Here is a 17,267-nt window from a genome sequence, read left to right as displayed (position 1 = left end):
TCCCCTTCATAAAGGCTTATCCTAGGAGAGGACCAGACAAGGAGACCCCTGGATTGTGGATTCAGCATCCATAGCCCTTCCCACCAGGTTTTGTTCTTTTTGGGGGAGATTGTGCCTCCTGATGCCAACCTAGGAAACCCTGGAGCACACCCAAGGACCAATGGGGACTCAACCCACGTCCCTCATGTTACAGCTGTGTTGCCTGCAAGCATCCCACATGCTGCCTGCTCTGAATCTTGCCTGTGGGTACTCCCCCTGCCCTCATCCCTCCTCCAGCCTGGATGCCTCTTTGCCCCATCACTTCCTCTCCCTTGCATCCTCTTTGCCCCACTTGGCCTCCCATGCCTCACCTTCTCCTGCATGTTCTGTTCTTGTGGTCATGCCGTCTCCTGCCTCTCTAAACCCCTGCTACAGTGTTTATATGTGATTTGTGAAACTCAACCCAGACATCCCAACAAAGCCTGAGTCAAGCCTAGTGCTTCGGTGAGCTCACCCCATTTATGCTGGGGTGGGGCCTCTCTTCCTGCTGGGTCACCTGCACATCCCAAAACTTGCCTTTCCTTGTGGAAATTCGTTTTAAATTATGTTCTGGCTGCCAGGGGCTCAAGGCTGGCTAAACTCAATTGTGGGTCTGTTGGAGGTTCCCCCCCTGAAAATTCTGTTACAGGATGGAGGGTGGGGACTGGGAAGAGGACGGGGGGCGGGGCATCGTGAGGACTGGTGGTGTATCCCTAGAATCCTGGCTTCTGGGGGCTGGGGGAGGAGAGGAGAGGTGTAGAGAAGGGTTTAGATGCCCTCAGGCAGGAGAAGAGCCGGAGAAAAGAATGGCGTCTGAGAGAAGGACTAGCCCCAGACCTGCCTTTAGGGGGCGCCTGGCTCCGGGGCTGAGGCCACCAGCTCAGAAGCTGGTAAGAACCAGGCCCTTACCAGTTCCCAGTGATTCTGGGTAGATGGCCCTTAGATGTGGCGATGTCAGCCCCCAGGGCTGCACCCAACCTACACAGGGGAACCCCGGTGTTCTTTCTGAGGGTAGCATATAGTCTTTAAGATAGCAACGTGCCAGGCACTTTATATTCATGATCTCATAATTATCATATCATATTACATTATATTATAATAATTCCTACTCTACAAGTGTAACTAAGGCTCCCAGAGTTTGCCCATGGTCATAGCAGAGTATGACCCCAGCTTGAGATTTCAACGTGTTTCCATCATTATGGAGGGCCTTAAGATGAAGTGAAATCAGCTTTTAAAAATAAGAGAGTTACTGTAATTTATCTCCCGATTCAGAATGTTGGCTGCTGGCCTATGCTGGAATTTAAAGGAAAAGTAAAGCTTTTGATTCTTTAGTTTAAAAAAATGAAATGTTTTAAAGGACAAGTATTTTTCGGAGGGCAAAACACTGACCCGAGTATATTCATATTGAAACAAAGTGTTTCACTGGTGTTAATGTTGACAGGGTAGGAGTGGGAAGGAGTTACAGAGCAGAAACCCCTGGGGCCCAAAGGGGAGGCACCGTGGGGGACCAGAGGGGAAGGATCCTGTAGACAAACTTTACCTACTTTACGATTTGGGTCAGGACAGCTCTGCTTCCCCTTCCCCTGGGACCAGAAAAATAGATGTTAGGCCAGTTCCTTGGCTTCTGCTGAGCTCACAAAGGACAGTTTCGTGCGGGGGTAATATTCATTCCTTGAATTCCCTTGGCGTGGGTTTTGAAAAACTTTTAAGATTTATGGATTAGTTGAGAACCCTCACTCTGAAATGCATGAGAATTTTTTCCTTGCAAAATAGATTTCACTTGGACAAAATCTCCTCGTTGTATTTCTCCTCTTGAGTTATTGAAACAAATAGATTTTAAGTGTCTGGCTGGCTCTCCACCGCATCCTGTTAGAAGGTCAGAATGGAAAAAGATGGGTGTTAGCAGTGCTGCTGGAAGAATACCCTCGAAGCCCCCTGGGGAACCTTTGAACTGCACCTCTCATCCAGTATCCTGCAGGCACAATTTTTTTTTTCTTCCTCTTGGTATAAAATCAATGCTGGCACTGAGCAGCTAGTTTGCTCTTGGTGCCTCATTAGAGTGAAGATGTTAATATTAGGAGTTTTGTGTTTGGTTTTAGCCTTTTGATGGGAGGTTGGTTGTGGATTTTTTTTTTTTTTTTTTTTTTTTTTTTTTTTTGGCGTCTTGGACTACCTGTGTAATTTCAGGAACAAGCCCGGCTTTGTTATGCTTCTTTAATCTTACCTCACCTGGCCTAGATAACATGCATTCCAAATTGAATTGAGAGTTTGCAGTGAGGCAGCTAAGCAACAGGCCCTAACAGCTGGGTCATTTTCTAAGAATCAAAGGACGTGGCTTCAGTTTCCAGGTCTGGCTTTGGCCTGCTTGGTGAGAGCTGACATTTAACTTGTCTCAGCCTGTGCACTTGGGGATGATTAAAGCGGCTGCCTGATTCATAACTTATAGGTGATTACACTTGTAAAGTATTTGGAGGCCCTCTTCTTTCATTCATTTATTCAAACAAACATTTGTTGTTGAATGAACGGTGACTTTGATTTAAAAACACTACAGACATAAAACACCGGCAGCTTGTAGATAGCAATTTTTTTATTTGCTCTCCTAAAGGAATTTCATTACCGAATCCTCGTGAATCTTGAACCTCGAGAAGAATAATCCTTTCCTTTGTTGGAGTTTTAAATTTAGAATAATCAGACAATAGTGAAGCATTCTGTTCAAAGCTTCCTTTTAGGCTACCCATTTATTATACACTGCTCTTAAGAAGAGATGAATTTGATTAGCATTGAACGTTCAAGTCGGTGTTTTTGCATTGCTAATACCGGGGAGAAATTTTCAAAAAGTTGTCCCTGCTGTTTAATATTATTATATAGTCAACTTTTAATTATCTGTACTGATGGAATATAATCAGCGATGTGTATACTCCACAATCATTTCCCTTGGCTTTGGGGAGCATTGTATGGTGGTTTTATTTACCTTCCATTATGGTTTTGCTCAGACTACTATTAGAATTGTGCCACATTCTTTGTGCACACAGCTCATCATAGAAAGGAAGGATGAAAAGCCCAAAAGTATACCAAGGGGTTAGGGAGGGGTCAACTGGAATTTAAAACATTTATTACAGATAATGCACGGAATAAATGATCCCAAGATTATTCATCTTCATTATTAAATAGAAACTAACGGCCCTTCCTTCCCTGCAATTGCCCTAAGGGGAAACAAAGCCCAATAAACCACTTAGAAGTTTTCTGTGTACTGTTCCATTATTGTTTCCCCCTTTGCATTTTGAAATTTTGTAAAAGCTCACCTGCTTAAGTCACCCCAGTAACCCAGTGGCAGTAAACGCTGTCAGATCTGTGACTTCTGAAGCGTGTCCATGCACACTGCTGGGGCTCCAGGTAGGCCTTTTGGGGGAGCAGAAGGGCTGGAGTCTTGACCCATTAACGTTTCTAAATAATGTCACTGTTACTTGTGTTAGCTGTTACTGTTTATTACTAAAAATACCTCTTCCCTTGTTGTTATTCAGGCTAAACTTGTTTTTATGGGCAGCAATTATAGAACGGAATTTTTGGAGGGTTTGTCTTCTGCATCGTGGCTTTCTGGATTTCAAAGGTCTTCTCATAAAAATATATTTCTGCATCAGCCTGCCCTAGAGCCCCGGCCCTCCTACCATTTTTAGCCCTCTCTGTGTGGTTCATTCACCTTAGTGATTGTGAAATTGCTTAGCTCCCGCTTTGGAAGCCAGGGACGGCCGGCTCTTCGTTGTAAGATAACGGATGATCTGTAAGCGGGAAGGTGCAGACACACGGGAAAAGAAAACCATCTTTGGGGACACGGTTTGGTGTGGGGCGAGTCCTTCGTAAGTCAGGAGGAAGGTCTCCAGCCCCGCTGCCCTGGCCTGTGGGTCGGTGGAACCTGGTTGCCATCGTTGGGCTTCAGCAAGTTGGAAAGTGTACTTGGTATCTTCTGCTGGCTTGCCCGCCTGCCATCTGGTCAGAGTTCCACCTGCTTCCACTCCCTTGCAGGTGACGCTGTAGTACAGCTGTTCACATGCGCCCCAACACCTCATCGCCCCAGCTGGACACCCAGCAAGGGCGAGCCTTGGGAGGGGTGAGGTGTGGCTCTTTGGTGGAGGACAGTTTCTAAGTTCATGTTCTTGCCAGTCAGTCAGGGTTGCAAATACATGTCAGCTTGCAGCCACCACATGCCCTGGAGTGGAGCTGACCTCACATTTGGGAAGCAGACTCTGTTACCTGGCCCCGGGTCGCCTGCTCTCCCACTGGCCCCCTATCCCCATCTTTGCGGATGTTTGCATCATGTCCACATCCAGAAGCCGGCGTCCTCATGTTGTCCTCACTCATTCCCTTATTCTGACCTGCTCTGTACAGAAGGAGAGGAAAGTCAGTGTCTGAATGTCTGCTCTGTGTGTGGTTTGGGCCACATACTTTTATATACATAATTGAACTTTAGCTTTGCACCAACTCTCTGAGACAGGTGTTTGTCTCATTTCACAGCTGATGAACTTGAGATCAAGCTAACAAATAACTTCCCCAAAGTTACAGAGCTGGAAAGTGGTAAAACTAAGATTCATACTCTGCTTTGATTCAAAATCTGTTCTCTTTCCATACATGTGTGTATATTCCTTTTTTTTTTTTTTTTGGATATTCCATTTCCAAGGTAGTGTATTATTCCTCCATTTAAAGAGAAAGAGACTCTTTAAGCCAAAGGAAAGATTCTAATTATAGAGTTTCAGGTATCAGTGAGTTGTTGTAGGGCTGTGGCCTTAAAACCATACCGCACTGGCAGCCAGCCCCTGCAAGGTGTGACAAGCTCTGCCACACGCACCAAAGCATCATTCTCGGTGGACTTTCCTTCTTTGGCTGAATCCTAGACTGCTTGCTTCTCTTTCCAGCACTGTGGAGAACTCAGTTGCTTCTCTCTGCTGTGCTGGCCAGAGATGTGTGCTTTCCTGGTTTCCTAATAAAACCTGAACCAATGCTGGGAGCGCAAATATTTTACTTCCAGCCTTCTCTCTCACAGTGGATTTGGTAGCACTGCCTTTAGAAATATGCTTCCCCTTCCACTGAAAATAGCTTTATGTTGTTTATCAGGGGGCCGCGAGAGGCATTCCTCGCAAAGAAACATTTTCCGGCCCTGCTGCCATAATGGTGACCAGCAGAAGGTGCGGTCCCTACATGCCCAGCAGGGCTAAGGGGCGTGGGTGAGCACATCCGTCTTGTACCCTGGAGACACTCGCCGCTGACGAAGTTCCCTTACGGAGCCCAAAGGAATTTTCCTCCTTCCACCGGAGGTGTTTATAACCTCTAATTTGCTCACCATGCCTCTTGTAGAAAGGAGTAGGAGCTGCAGCCCCTGGCAGGCTGCCACGGGGCCGCTGCGGGCTCACGTCCCAGAGCGGTGGCGCTCCCCCGGGGCTGCTGCGATGCAGATGGGGCGGGGTGAGCGAGGCCCCCGCAGCAGCCGTCCGGTCCCGCCCCGTGCCCCGGAGGTGTGCGCCTTGGCCTCGCAGACAGCCAATCAGGGAGCGGGGCGTGGCAGCAAGGCCCGGGGGGAGGAGCCGAGAGGAACGCGTGGGTGGGTGGTCCCGTTTGTTGGAACAGCTTCTTTGCAAGACCTTATAATAAATGTTTAGCCTTTTTTTTTTTTTTTTTTTTTTTTGGGTGCTCTGTGTCTGACAGTGAAGGGCATAGCCTTTGCTCGAGATATGTCCTCCTACAGGCTCTGCCTTGGAAAGGGGCCCCTCTGTGCCGCCGTGGTAACCTCCACGTGCTTCTGTGGGCATGAACGTGGGCTCTGACCTCCTTTCCTGTGGGAGTTTAAGGGGGTGGGAGGAGGACTAATTAGTCCCTCATGAAGCACTTACCACGAAGTACAATAATTCTCCTGGAAAGGTAATCTAGTCGCAGAATAAAAACCAGACACACTTGCAACATCGGGATACAGAGTCATTTTAAATAAAAGCTTTTTGTAGTTGTGGAAAATGATTGTGTTTTAATAGGATCTCTACATAACGGTGTTACAAAGGGATCCTTTAAAATGTGCTTTTAGGGGCACCGGTCTGGCTCAATGGGTAGAGCATGTGACTCTTGATCTGGGGGTTGTGGGTTCGAGGCCCACATTGGGTGTAGAGATTACTTAAAAATAAAATATTTTTTTTATTTTAATGTTTTTTTGTTATGTTAGTCGCCATACAGTACATCCCTGGTTTCTGATGTAAAGTTCAGTGATTCATTAGTTGTGTGTAACACCCAGTGCACCATGCAATACATGCCCTCCTTACTACCCTTCACCAGTCTAACCCATTCCCCCACCCCTCTCCCCTCTGAAGCCCTCAGTTTGTTTCTCAGAGTCCATAGTCTCTCATGAATAAAAATAAAATATTTTAAAAAGATGTAGTTTTAATATTTTTGTGCATGTTGGAAGTTGTCTCATAATCTGGAGTTTCACCTGAGGTTTTTATCCCATCCTATTTGGGGGTATCCAGCACCAGATACTAAGTATCAAATAGTATTGTTTTGTTTACCACACTTTCGGTAGAAAATAAATGGGAGTCGGAGGGCTTCGTTGACCAAGAAGGAAAGGCTTACTCTTTTTTATACTTCCTGGCCAGGTTCCAGCTTTCTGGCCTAAAAAGTGAAGGCACCACCAGTGTGATTAATATAAGGCCCCTTGGCCCTACTAATTAAAACAGTGAGAGCATATAATAAGAAGCAGAAGACTTCATTATAGATGCAAAAAACCAGAAAACAAAAAAACCAAAAAAAAAAAAAATCCACAAAACTCTAATAGGGGACTTAACAGTCCCTGATAACGTTGGTTGTTTGTTTTACTTTTTATCATATCTGGTGTTTCAGAGACGTCCGTCAGAGGGCCTCTGGTTCTCCTTCTCCCCTGTGCTGCCTGCCTCTCACACGTTTCCTTGCTTGTGGGGGTTAACCAGTAAGAAAGAGACCAGAGTGGAGAAAGAATGCAGAAACATGGTCAGGATAATTTAAAATTCAGATAGTGGTTACTACCCATAGCGGATGCTGTGGGGAGGAAAGTCAAAAGTGTTGACGGCAATATTGGCCAAAAGCTACGTTTCACACACCTCGGTTCGTGTAAGTTATGGAAGGTAGACTAGTTCCTCTAGTGATTCACATCGCTGTCTGCTGTGGAGTTGTGCTGCCCCTTGTTGCGGTTCCAGCAATAAACGGTTCTGTTCATTGTCTTCTTTGCTTCTCCTCACGCCCTTTATTTGCTAACCCTCCACTGAGACCCAGCCAGGTCTGTTGCTACTGGGTGGGGGAAGATACAGAACTGACTGGTGTGGCATTCACACTCGGAGCCGGGACCAAAGGTCAGTAGCCTCCAGCTCTGATCGTCTTTTGGAGAGGGAAGAAACTTCTCCCTCTATGCCTACAAAACTGAATTACAAAGGTTTTAAAAATTCTGCTCTTCTAAAATAAAAACTAATAAAGCTTTTCTTCGTCTCTTTGGGTTATCTGTTCTGTTTCTCTCTAACATTGAAGGAAAGAAAGAATTCTCCCAATTTGCCGTAGTGTTGTGTATTTTAGGTTCCTACATGACTTCCTGTCCCAAGTGGGCAGTTTTGGTCCCTGGAACCTAATGTATTCTAGAACATTCTTTGATACCTTTGGTAGCCACCTTGCTTAAGAATTAAACGATTGGGGGGAGCCTGGGTGGCTCAGTCATTAAGCGTCTGCCTTCAGCTCAGGGCATGATCCCGGGGTCCTGGGATCGAGCCCCGCATCGGGCTCCCTGCTCCACTGGGAGCCTGCTTCTTCCTCTCCCACTCCCCGCTGCTTGTGTTCCCTCTCTTGCTGGCTGTCTTTCTCTCTCTGTCAAATAAATACATAAAATCTTAAAAAAAAAAAAAAAAGAATTAAACGATTGGGAAACATAGCCATGAGGAAACTTCAGATTATTTAGCCTCGCCCAATCTAAGTTACCGGTTAATGCCACATTTAAAGGGGGAGAAATAAACCTATCCTAGGAAATAGCTCTCATTTGTTATGGTTAGTGAGGACCAAAGTATAAACTCACCAATGTGACGGAGAGGTGTAGAATGTTTATTTCTTTGTGGATATTCATAACTTGGGCCTATAAAGTAAAAGAAGAAAACAGCATTAGATTAAATAGATCTCCTTCTTGATTTTATTTTATTTTTTATTTTTATTTTTTTAAAGATTTTATTTATTTATTTGACAGAGATAGAGACAGCCAGCGAGAGAGGGAACACAAGCAGGGGGAGTGGGAGAGGAAGAAGCAGGCTCATGGCGGAGGAGCCTGATGTGGGGCTCGATCCCATAATGCTGGGATCACGCCCTGAGCCTAAGGCAGACGCTTAACCGCTGTGCCACCCAGGCGCCCCTCCTTCTTGATTTTAATATGATGTAAAGAATGACGGTGTGCACGCTGGTAGGAGCGTAGATTGGCATAGCCATTTTGGAAGACCGCTCGGCAGTGTTGTGTAAGATCGCAAGTTCATGTATCTTGTGGCCCAGCCAGTCCATTATTAGGTACCACCCCAGAGAAACTTGGCTTCTGTGTGTTGTTTCTCATAGGGAAAAAATTTTAAAAATAACACTGGAGGGGGCGCCTGGGTGGCACAGCGGTTAAGCATCTGCCTTCGGCTCAGGGCATGATCCCGGCGTTATGGGATTGAGCCCCACATCAGGCTCCTCTGCTATGAGCCTGCTTCTTCCTCTCCCACTCCCCCTGCTTGTGTTCCCTCTCTCGCTGGCTGTCTCTATCTCTGTCTAATAAATAAATAAAATCTTTAAAAAAAACCACACACACTAGAAACTTAAGGTGTCCTAAATCTATCAGAAGTAGAATATTGAAAAATTTGCACGTGGGAATATGATACAGCAGTAAAAATGAATAACGCACAGGTGTTTGGAACAGTATTTAAATATTAGAAATAGCCTTGTATGAAAAAAAAATGAGCCACAGAAGACTCCATGCAATATGATAGAATGGTTTATAAAATGCAAAATTAAATTGTATATTTTAGGGAATGATGCATACAAAATTCAGGGTTGTGGTTACCTCTGGAAAAGGGCTTAGGGAAACAGCGAGTAGGGGTATACAGCAATCCTAGTCATGTCTTGAATAGGATGGTAGATTTACGAGCGTCGTGTTGTTATATTTCGTAGATTATGTACACGTTACATGCATTCTTGTGCAGGTTTCAAACTGTGCATGATACAAATATATGATTTTGGATTGAAATTTTTTCCCACTAGTCTAAATTTAGGGTGTGCTGCATAACGGTTTGACTTACATATGTCATGACATGATCTCCGTGATAAGTTTAGTTAACATCCATCATCTCATGGAGATACAAAAAAGAAAAAGAAAAAAAAAATATTTTTTTACCTGTGAAGAGACATCAGATCAGGGTTTACTCTCTTAGCCACTTCCGCATATATTACAGAGCAGTATCAACTATAATTACCACGTGGGCAATTACATGTTAAAAATACAAATATTTTTGGGGCGCCTGGGTGGCACAGTGGTTAAGCGTCTGCCTTCGGCTCAGGGCGTGATCCTGGCGTTGTGGGATCGAGCCCCACATCAGGCTCTTCCGCTATGAGCCTGCTTCTTCCTCTCCCACTCCCCCTGCTTGTGTTCCCTCTCTCACTGGCTGTTTCTATCTCTGTCGAATAAATAAATAAAATCTTTAAAAAAAAATTAAAAAAAATAAAAATACAAATATTTTTAAGGTGATAACGTATAACATAAGCCAGAATTTTCTCTTGTTCCTTCCATATTCTACCCATTTCATAGTAGAGTCCCTAGGGTCTTGACATCACACAGGAGTGGTTGGAAGGTGTAGTCTGATAATGAAATCCCTGGGGTCCTTGGGGAGGCTGGGGGTATAGGGTGAGGCTGACAGTAACCACTAAGTGGAATGAGCTAGAAGACACAGAAACCTCCAGTCAACCCCCCTTCCTATAAACACCCAGAAAATCTTGGGGCATGGAGGAAAGAGGACCCAGCAGGTGAGTGTTGGTGACCTCTTGGAAAATCCGTATTTATTGCCCCAACAGTGACGAATGGTTCCAAATGTGGACCGTCAGCGTGGATAGGTTATTACGAGAAACTTGCTCTTTTGCTGCCCACTGTTCTTTCCCGAGCAAAATATGGCCTTTCGAGTGAGGTAGGATTTGGCATGTGTGCGATGATGTAATCTGTTACGCAGCCAGGCAAAGTGTCACCGACTCAAAGGTTCAGTCTTGCAGAATTAACAGCCGATCTGTGAGAAATTGGTCCATGTGGGAGTAAGAATTACAATCAAAGTGGAAAATGCACGCCAGGGCTGGTGTTGAGTCCCGAAGTTCTCCTCCGCTGAGATACATCATCGCTGAAGGGCCAGCGGGTCCTGGAGGGGAGGGCAGCCGTCTCCAGGGACTCATCAGCTTCCTCTTAAGCAGTTGAACAGGAGAAGGTGTGATGAGCTGGTTTGCGGGGGTGGAGCCTGACTCTCGATTTCCATTAAATGAATGTGTGGAATCAATACCCAACTGAACACTGGTCATGAGAACACCCAGAGGCCCCCTGTGTAGCGTGGTAAATTTCAGACTAATTCTCAGACAGGAAAATGTGCAGCATGGCTGTTTTCTAAAATAGTTTCGACATCATTTATGTAATGCCAATGCATCTGGAAGTGAAAATGCTAAGAGTTTCATTTCACTAAAAGTGGAAAAAAAATTTTTTTTTTTTTACTTTAACCTTTAACTTTAGATCACAATTAGTGGCATTTTCACCACCGTGTTCAGAGTATCAAAATGTGTGTATTCAGGGAGACATCAAGCCAGGAGCTACCGAGAGAATATTTTATGTGCCAGGAACTGTGTAGGTTGTTAGGGAAAATGCGGAGAGATGGTCAGTGACTCTCAGGGGCTCACAGTTGAGAGAAAGGGAAACATTACATAGCAGGACAAATAGGGTCTGTGTCGGGGCATGTCGCAGGGGAAGTGATATCTCAGCTAGATCTTAAAGCAGGAGTAACATTTGAATGAGTGAGAAGGGCATCCCCAACCCATGCTTCACCAGCAGAAAGAGGAATTTTGCCTTATAAATCCCTACGATTTCACTGGATTTTATGCCATGAACACAAGCATCATGATAATGAAACTAATAGTAAATTCAGATAAAAATTATCTAAGGAAATTGAGACTTGTTTTTGTTATTCAGTTTCTTCTACTTTTCCATCTTAATTATGTTGTAAAGAACAAGATGTGTGCATTATGTTAAAGTGCCCAGTGGTTGCGGCCAATGAATAGAATTATAACTCCGTTTAAAAGTAGTTTAATATTTTAGTGGTAAAACAATTAGAAGTTAAGAATTTAGCATTTTTATAATATTTTCCCTGTGCAACTCTAGTATGTTTCAAAAAAAAATGGGTGAGCCCCAATTAGAATTTTGACTTGCTTTCCTGTGTTACAGAGCTACAGATGAACCGAGAACAGAAATCTCAAAATGCAGTGATGCTAGGACGTTATATTTCAGCACCGTATAATATATGAAATACTTTAGTATTCATTATGTACATTTGGCCAGTATGCCAGAGAAAGAGCAGTAAAGGGCCAAATTAAAAGTTTGCTTTGTAGGATAAATTATTACCAGTTCGTTCTGTTCAAGTGTGTACTGGTAACACTTGTAAACAGTTCGTTCTCACATTATTTTTTTTTCCAAAACACTGTTGCAAAATTGTCTTGCCTGTTTTTCCCTCCTTTGCATAGTCTATGTCCTTAAATTTCAGCAATTCTAAATCAGAATGGCATGTAACAGATGACACATGAAATGTATTTGCTATTAACTCAAACATTAATGGCATATTCATTAGGCAAATATGTAATACGTATTTATCAAGTCACTTTACTCTGTCCAGTAACTAAAAGAAAGGGACGAATATATATATCTCTATCTTGGTTTTTTTTTTTTTTTAGCAAAAGAAGTAATTTATAGTAAGCACTTCTAATGATCTCAGCCAAATGTTTATAGCGTTGGAAACATAAGATTCGTTGTTTCATTCATTTAGATTTTATAGATAATTTTCATATAGAAATATTTCTCTTCTGTTGAGGCTTTTGTACCTCTACAATTATGGCAGATCACTGAAATAGTAATTTGTCCTGCAGCTATAGTGAGGCTCTTCTTTATCCCTAGTTCGTTAGATGCAAACTTTAGCCATTTTTATGGCCTTACAGAGACAGTAATTCTAATTAATGTTTTAACGGCAAAAAGTGTTGGCCAATAAAACTGTTAAATTTGAAACATGGATTATAAATTCAGCTTAGTTGCCCTAATGACAATGTTGATAGTGGTAATGATTATGCAATTAATATTTATAGAGTGCTTCTAGAATGCTGAGCTCTCTGCTAAACATTTTATTTATATTATTAAATTTCCCCAACTTCTTAGTTAAAGGAGATGTTCTTATGCCCACTTTACAGATGAATTTATAACCATTATATCTCACGTTTAATAATGATTAAAATATACTATGTTAATAACATTTTAAATATTCAACTCTGAAGCTTTGCACATATGAAATTTATATGTATATATAATAGATATGTGTGTATATGTGTATGTGTATATATATGCATATATATGTTTGTGTGTATATATATGTTTGTACATGTGTACATATATGTATATGTATGTTCTTTTGTTCATTCGACAAGTATTGATTTGTAGACTGTGTGTTATAGGCTGCTGTGCTAAACTCTGGAGATAGGACAGTCCCTTGCCTTTCAGGGACTTCCAGTGTATTGGGAGAAGTGGACTCATTGAAGATAAAAAAGTACAAGAAAATACGATAATTGCTTAATTTTTAAAAAAGATTTTATTTATTTATTTGACTGAGGGAGAGAGCACAAGCAGGGGGAACGGCAGGCAGAGGGAGAGGAAAAAGCACACTCCCCACTGAGCAAGGAGCTTGATGCAGGGGCTCAATCCCAGGACCTGGGCCGTAGGCAGATGCCTAACTGACTGAGCCACCCGGATGCCCCTGATAATTGCTTTAGTAGGGAAAGTACAGGGTGTTGTAGAAAAACGGGGAAAGAGGGCACCAGCTTCTTAGAAAGTATCAGAGAGGGCTTCACAGAACGGAGTCCTATCTCTGAGACTTGAAGAATAAGTTTGAAACGATGATGTGCAGAGGGGACAGAGAGGACCAGGGTGTGGAGGTGAGCAAGAACAAGGCAGGGCTGGTCAGGTCCGAAGCCACAGGGACAGAAGTGCTAAGCGTCAGGCAGCCGGCCCAGGGACATGACCATCTGGGGTCGGATCTCAAGGAGCCTTGTGTGCTGTCCAAAGGAATGCAGACCTTATATTCTGTGTGTTGAAAAGCCATCAGCAAGTTAATTCAGCAAACACTAATTAAATTATGATAAGGAATGTTCTTCTTCCCTCCTTCTCTCCTTCCTTTTCTATTTATTCATTCAGCAGATTCCTATTGAGTGTCTATAATGTGCCAAGCATGTGTTGAATACTGAGGATAAAAGGGTAGACAAGAACACACACAGTTTTGCTTTCCTGGAGCTTACTAATTAGTAGGAGAAACAAGCATTTATCGACAAATTTAGGAAAAAAAGGTAAAATTATAAAGGTGATTGGTATAGAAAAGGATAGTGCTTCCATCAAAGCTATGTGGTAGGTGGTAGTGACCTGGCCGTGGAGGTCAGGAAAGTCTCCCCAGAGGGAAGGAGGACTGAGCTGAGATCTGAAGGAGAAGAGAATACAAGGTCATCTGAAGGAGATGGGTGATTTGGGGAGAAGTCTTAGCAAAGAGGAGATCATGTGCAAAGGCCCTGAGGCCTAGGAGAGCAAAGTGCTTCTTAGGAATCAAAAGTAAGCTGGAAAAACTGGAGTGCAGGCTGGGAAAAGGCACAAGGACTGGACCATACTGGGTCCTGGAGGCCACGTTAAGAATCTAGCTCAATGGAAAGCCATTGCATTACTGTAAGCAGGAGCTGAGGATGGGCAGGAGGAGAATGGGCTGAAGGGTGGCAGGAATGGGAGCAGGGAGACCATTTGAGAGGCCAGTGCAATAGTCCTGGTGAGTCATGCTAGTTGGCGGCCTAGAGCACGCCTAGGTTTAGGGGACAGGTAGAAAGGCAGTGTGCTGGTGGTAGAATCCATGACTGGTTGGTTGGGTATGGGGCATAGTTAGGGGGAGGAAGATGTCAGGGTAATGTTGGTGCCCACTGCTGAGCTAGGAAAACAGGAGAGGACAGAATCCACTGCTTGGATTTCCAGGAAACATCAGATTGTGGGGAATGGATATCATAAGGAATTGAGGTTTGAGGTTGGCCTTGAAGAATGAATAGGCATTTTCTAGTTGGCAAGTAAGAAAAGACATGCTCAGGGCGCCTGGGTGGCACGGCGGTTGGGTGTCTGCCTTTGGCTCAGGGCGTGATCCCAGCGTTACGGGATCGAGCCCCACATCAGGCTCCTCCGCTGTGAGCCTGCTTCTTCCTCTCCCACTCCCCCTGCTTGTGTTCCCTCTCTCGCTGGCTGTCTCTATCTCTGTCAAATAAATAAATAAAATCTTTAAAAAAAAAAAAAAAAGAAAAGACATGCTCCTCAAAGGGAGTGGCATGCATAAAAACACAGAGGTATAACCAGAATAGTGCAAAGAAATACACACACACACACACACACGTCCAAAAGGGAAATTAATATGTGACCCATAAATAACGTTGCTGGTTTCTTGATATGCTCACATCTATTTTGTGTTGCAGTGATTCTAAAACTTGTAGTATATAGAATTTGTAAATAGGTAAAAATGTTTATTTTTTTTAAACCATAGACCTATTATAATATATAGAAATTCCTTTCTTTACTTCCATATCTTAAATTAGGGATTCACATATGGCTCTTGATTTTGTTAATCTGTCTTCTTTCCAATAAAATGTAACCATTTAGGGAGGACTTGGATTTTAGGTTTTTCCTTTGTGCTTTTTGGCATCTGGATTTGGGATTAGTTGGCATTTTTAATTGACTAAAATAACTATGAATTTACTCTTGTTTGAAATAGGAACATGTTGATTTCAATTTAGCTTGGGAATTAACATCGAAGGGCAGCCACATCCAAAAAGAGTTAGTAAAGCTAAGACCTATGTAACGTTATCAACCCTGAGGAAAAATAAGGTGATGTCGATTTGACATTTAATGTTTTTGTAAGAAATACAGGTGCGTTGATAGCAAGATCAATTTTGGAGAGATGGTACACTGCTGGAATTATAAACATGGCCTGTGAACAACATTGGCTTAAATCCTGGCTTTAACATCTGCTAGCTGTCCGAATGCTCAGATTTCTTGTCAATAACAGAGATAATAATGATTGCTAGCTACTTTGCAGGGTGCAATACAGTGTGGTAATGTGCATAAAGCCAAGAACATAGTAAGTGTTCAGTAAATGTTAGTCATGACTTTGAGTTTTATCACCAATACCATGCTGGACCTGAGTCATCAACAGAGAGGGCACATAGAGTTGTGAAAGTGGATGCCAGGCTGTTATGGTAAAACCAGGTACTGACTTTGCTTAACTTTGTGGCTGGAAGGAATCTTAGGAGACCATCAAATTCAGTAATGTTGCTGACATTTTCTGGAGGAGAACTACTTTTTTTTTTATTATTATTACTCTGAAGTTTTGGAATCATTAGGGAAGGAGGGGAAGGAACGATATCATCTTGATGGTGACACCCCTGAAGTTAGAAGATGGGGTGGGGCGTGACCCCTGGCCAGAACCCCCTCATCTCGGGAGATGAGGTCCTGCTGTGGGTTTGCTTGCTGAGTTTTTGACATTGTGCCATAAGAATTGAGGGTGTGTGTGTGTGTGTGTGTGTGTGTGTGTGTGCGCGGACCCGCACGGGTGCATGCATGAGAGAGAGATTATGCAACTATGTTTCTCTTTCTGTGACTTGAGCTAATGTGAATGAAGGCCACAGAAAGCTGCCTAACTCGTGGGAAATTGTTTTTATAATTACAGGTCTAGGCATTTTACACTGAGTTTCTGAACTGCCACCCCTCGAGCAAAAGCTGTGTGGAAAGATCCACTGGGAAGGAACTGACTGCTTATGTTTCTCCAGTGTGATGAAAGCACGTGGTACAGGTAAATATCTCCAAATTCTTTAACTAAAAATAACCATCATTCAGCGTAAGGTTCTCAAGATAGTGGTGGGGATGTACACATCCCTCTTCTCTCTCTCTCTCTCTCACACACACTATATAAACATCTAGAGATACACATAGTCTCCAGCTACTTATTCTTTCTGTGTCTTATGAAAATGAGACCCTTGATTTGTTTGTGGGGAAAAAAAATAGCTTCTCATTATTTTGAGATCACTGATTAGGATGGATGATAAGGCATTGATAGAGAATTCTGATAATGGTGTTCGTCAATTCAGCTAGAGAGACCACCGTCAGATGGTAGTAGGGAATAACACGATATATACTATCCCCTCACTGTTCTGTTCCTCTTAAAAATGTAACGATGAACATCTTTTCATACCAATGGATATATATCTATAGCATGATTGTTAATGATTATGTAGAGTAGACCATTGAATGCATATCCTAAAATATATTTAATTGATCCCCTCTATCGGACATTTAAGATTTTTTTTTTTTTTTGCTTTTATGCTGCCATGAATGTTCTTATACCTTTATTTGTTGCCATTAGTACTGACCTCCTTAGGATACTCCCTTACCAGTAAATTGGAGCATTTAGACGTTTTCAAGTACTAAGACTTTTTGGTACTAGTTGTTGGCAAATTACTTTCCAATAAAATTATACCAGTTTATATTTCCAGAGGCAGTATATGAGAATACCTGTTTCCAGACAGTTTTGCCAGTGCTGAGAATTTTAAAAACAAAGAGTCTTGCCAACTGATTATGAGAAATGGTATCTCCATGTGTTGTTGTTGTTGTTATTATTATTATTATTATTTGCAGGGAGGCATTTATTTGTAAATTTATAAATCATACTAATTTGAAGAACTTTCTTCTAATAGACAGTAGCATGCTTAAAATTTAACCAGTTTTTGACATTTGAGAAATAACACTTAAATCAAAAAGGCATGGAAGGGTCCTAGAGAATTTCGAGTTTTCCCCCTTTTTTTGGCCAAGTATTTTTAGACAACCACGATTATCACTAGATAGCAATACTTCTTCAATGGAAAACATAGTTTTTCATTTCTTAATAAAAGTA

General features: G+C 42.7%; 1 protein-coding gene across 14 annotated transcripts in view; it reads left to right on the top strand.

Moving 5' to 3' along the window:
* Nucleotides 1-17,267, top strand: part of ATXN1 (ataxin 1) — a 390,438-nt gene that overhangs the window by 136,764 nt on the left and 236,407 nt on the right. For all 14 annotated transcript variants that reach the window (XM_045811584.2, XM_045811581.2, XM_087858067.1 and 11 more), the window contains one exon: nucleotides 16,047-16,169. The gene's annotated coding sequence lies outside the window, so the exon portion shown is untranslated. The remainder of the gene's footprint in view (nucleotides 1-16,046; nucleotides 16,170-17,267) is intronic.

This window comes from Ursus americanus, chromosome 32 (assembly GCF_024610735.1).
Source record: "Ursus americanus isolate L20-20 chromosome 32, mUrsAme1.1.p, whole genome shotgun sequence".
NCBI lineage: Eukaryota > Metazoa > Chordata > Mammalia > Carnivora > Ursidae > Ursus > Ursus americanus.
Note: the sequence above shows the minus strand (reverse complement) of the source record. Positions and strands in the feature narration are given on the sequence as shown.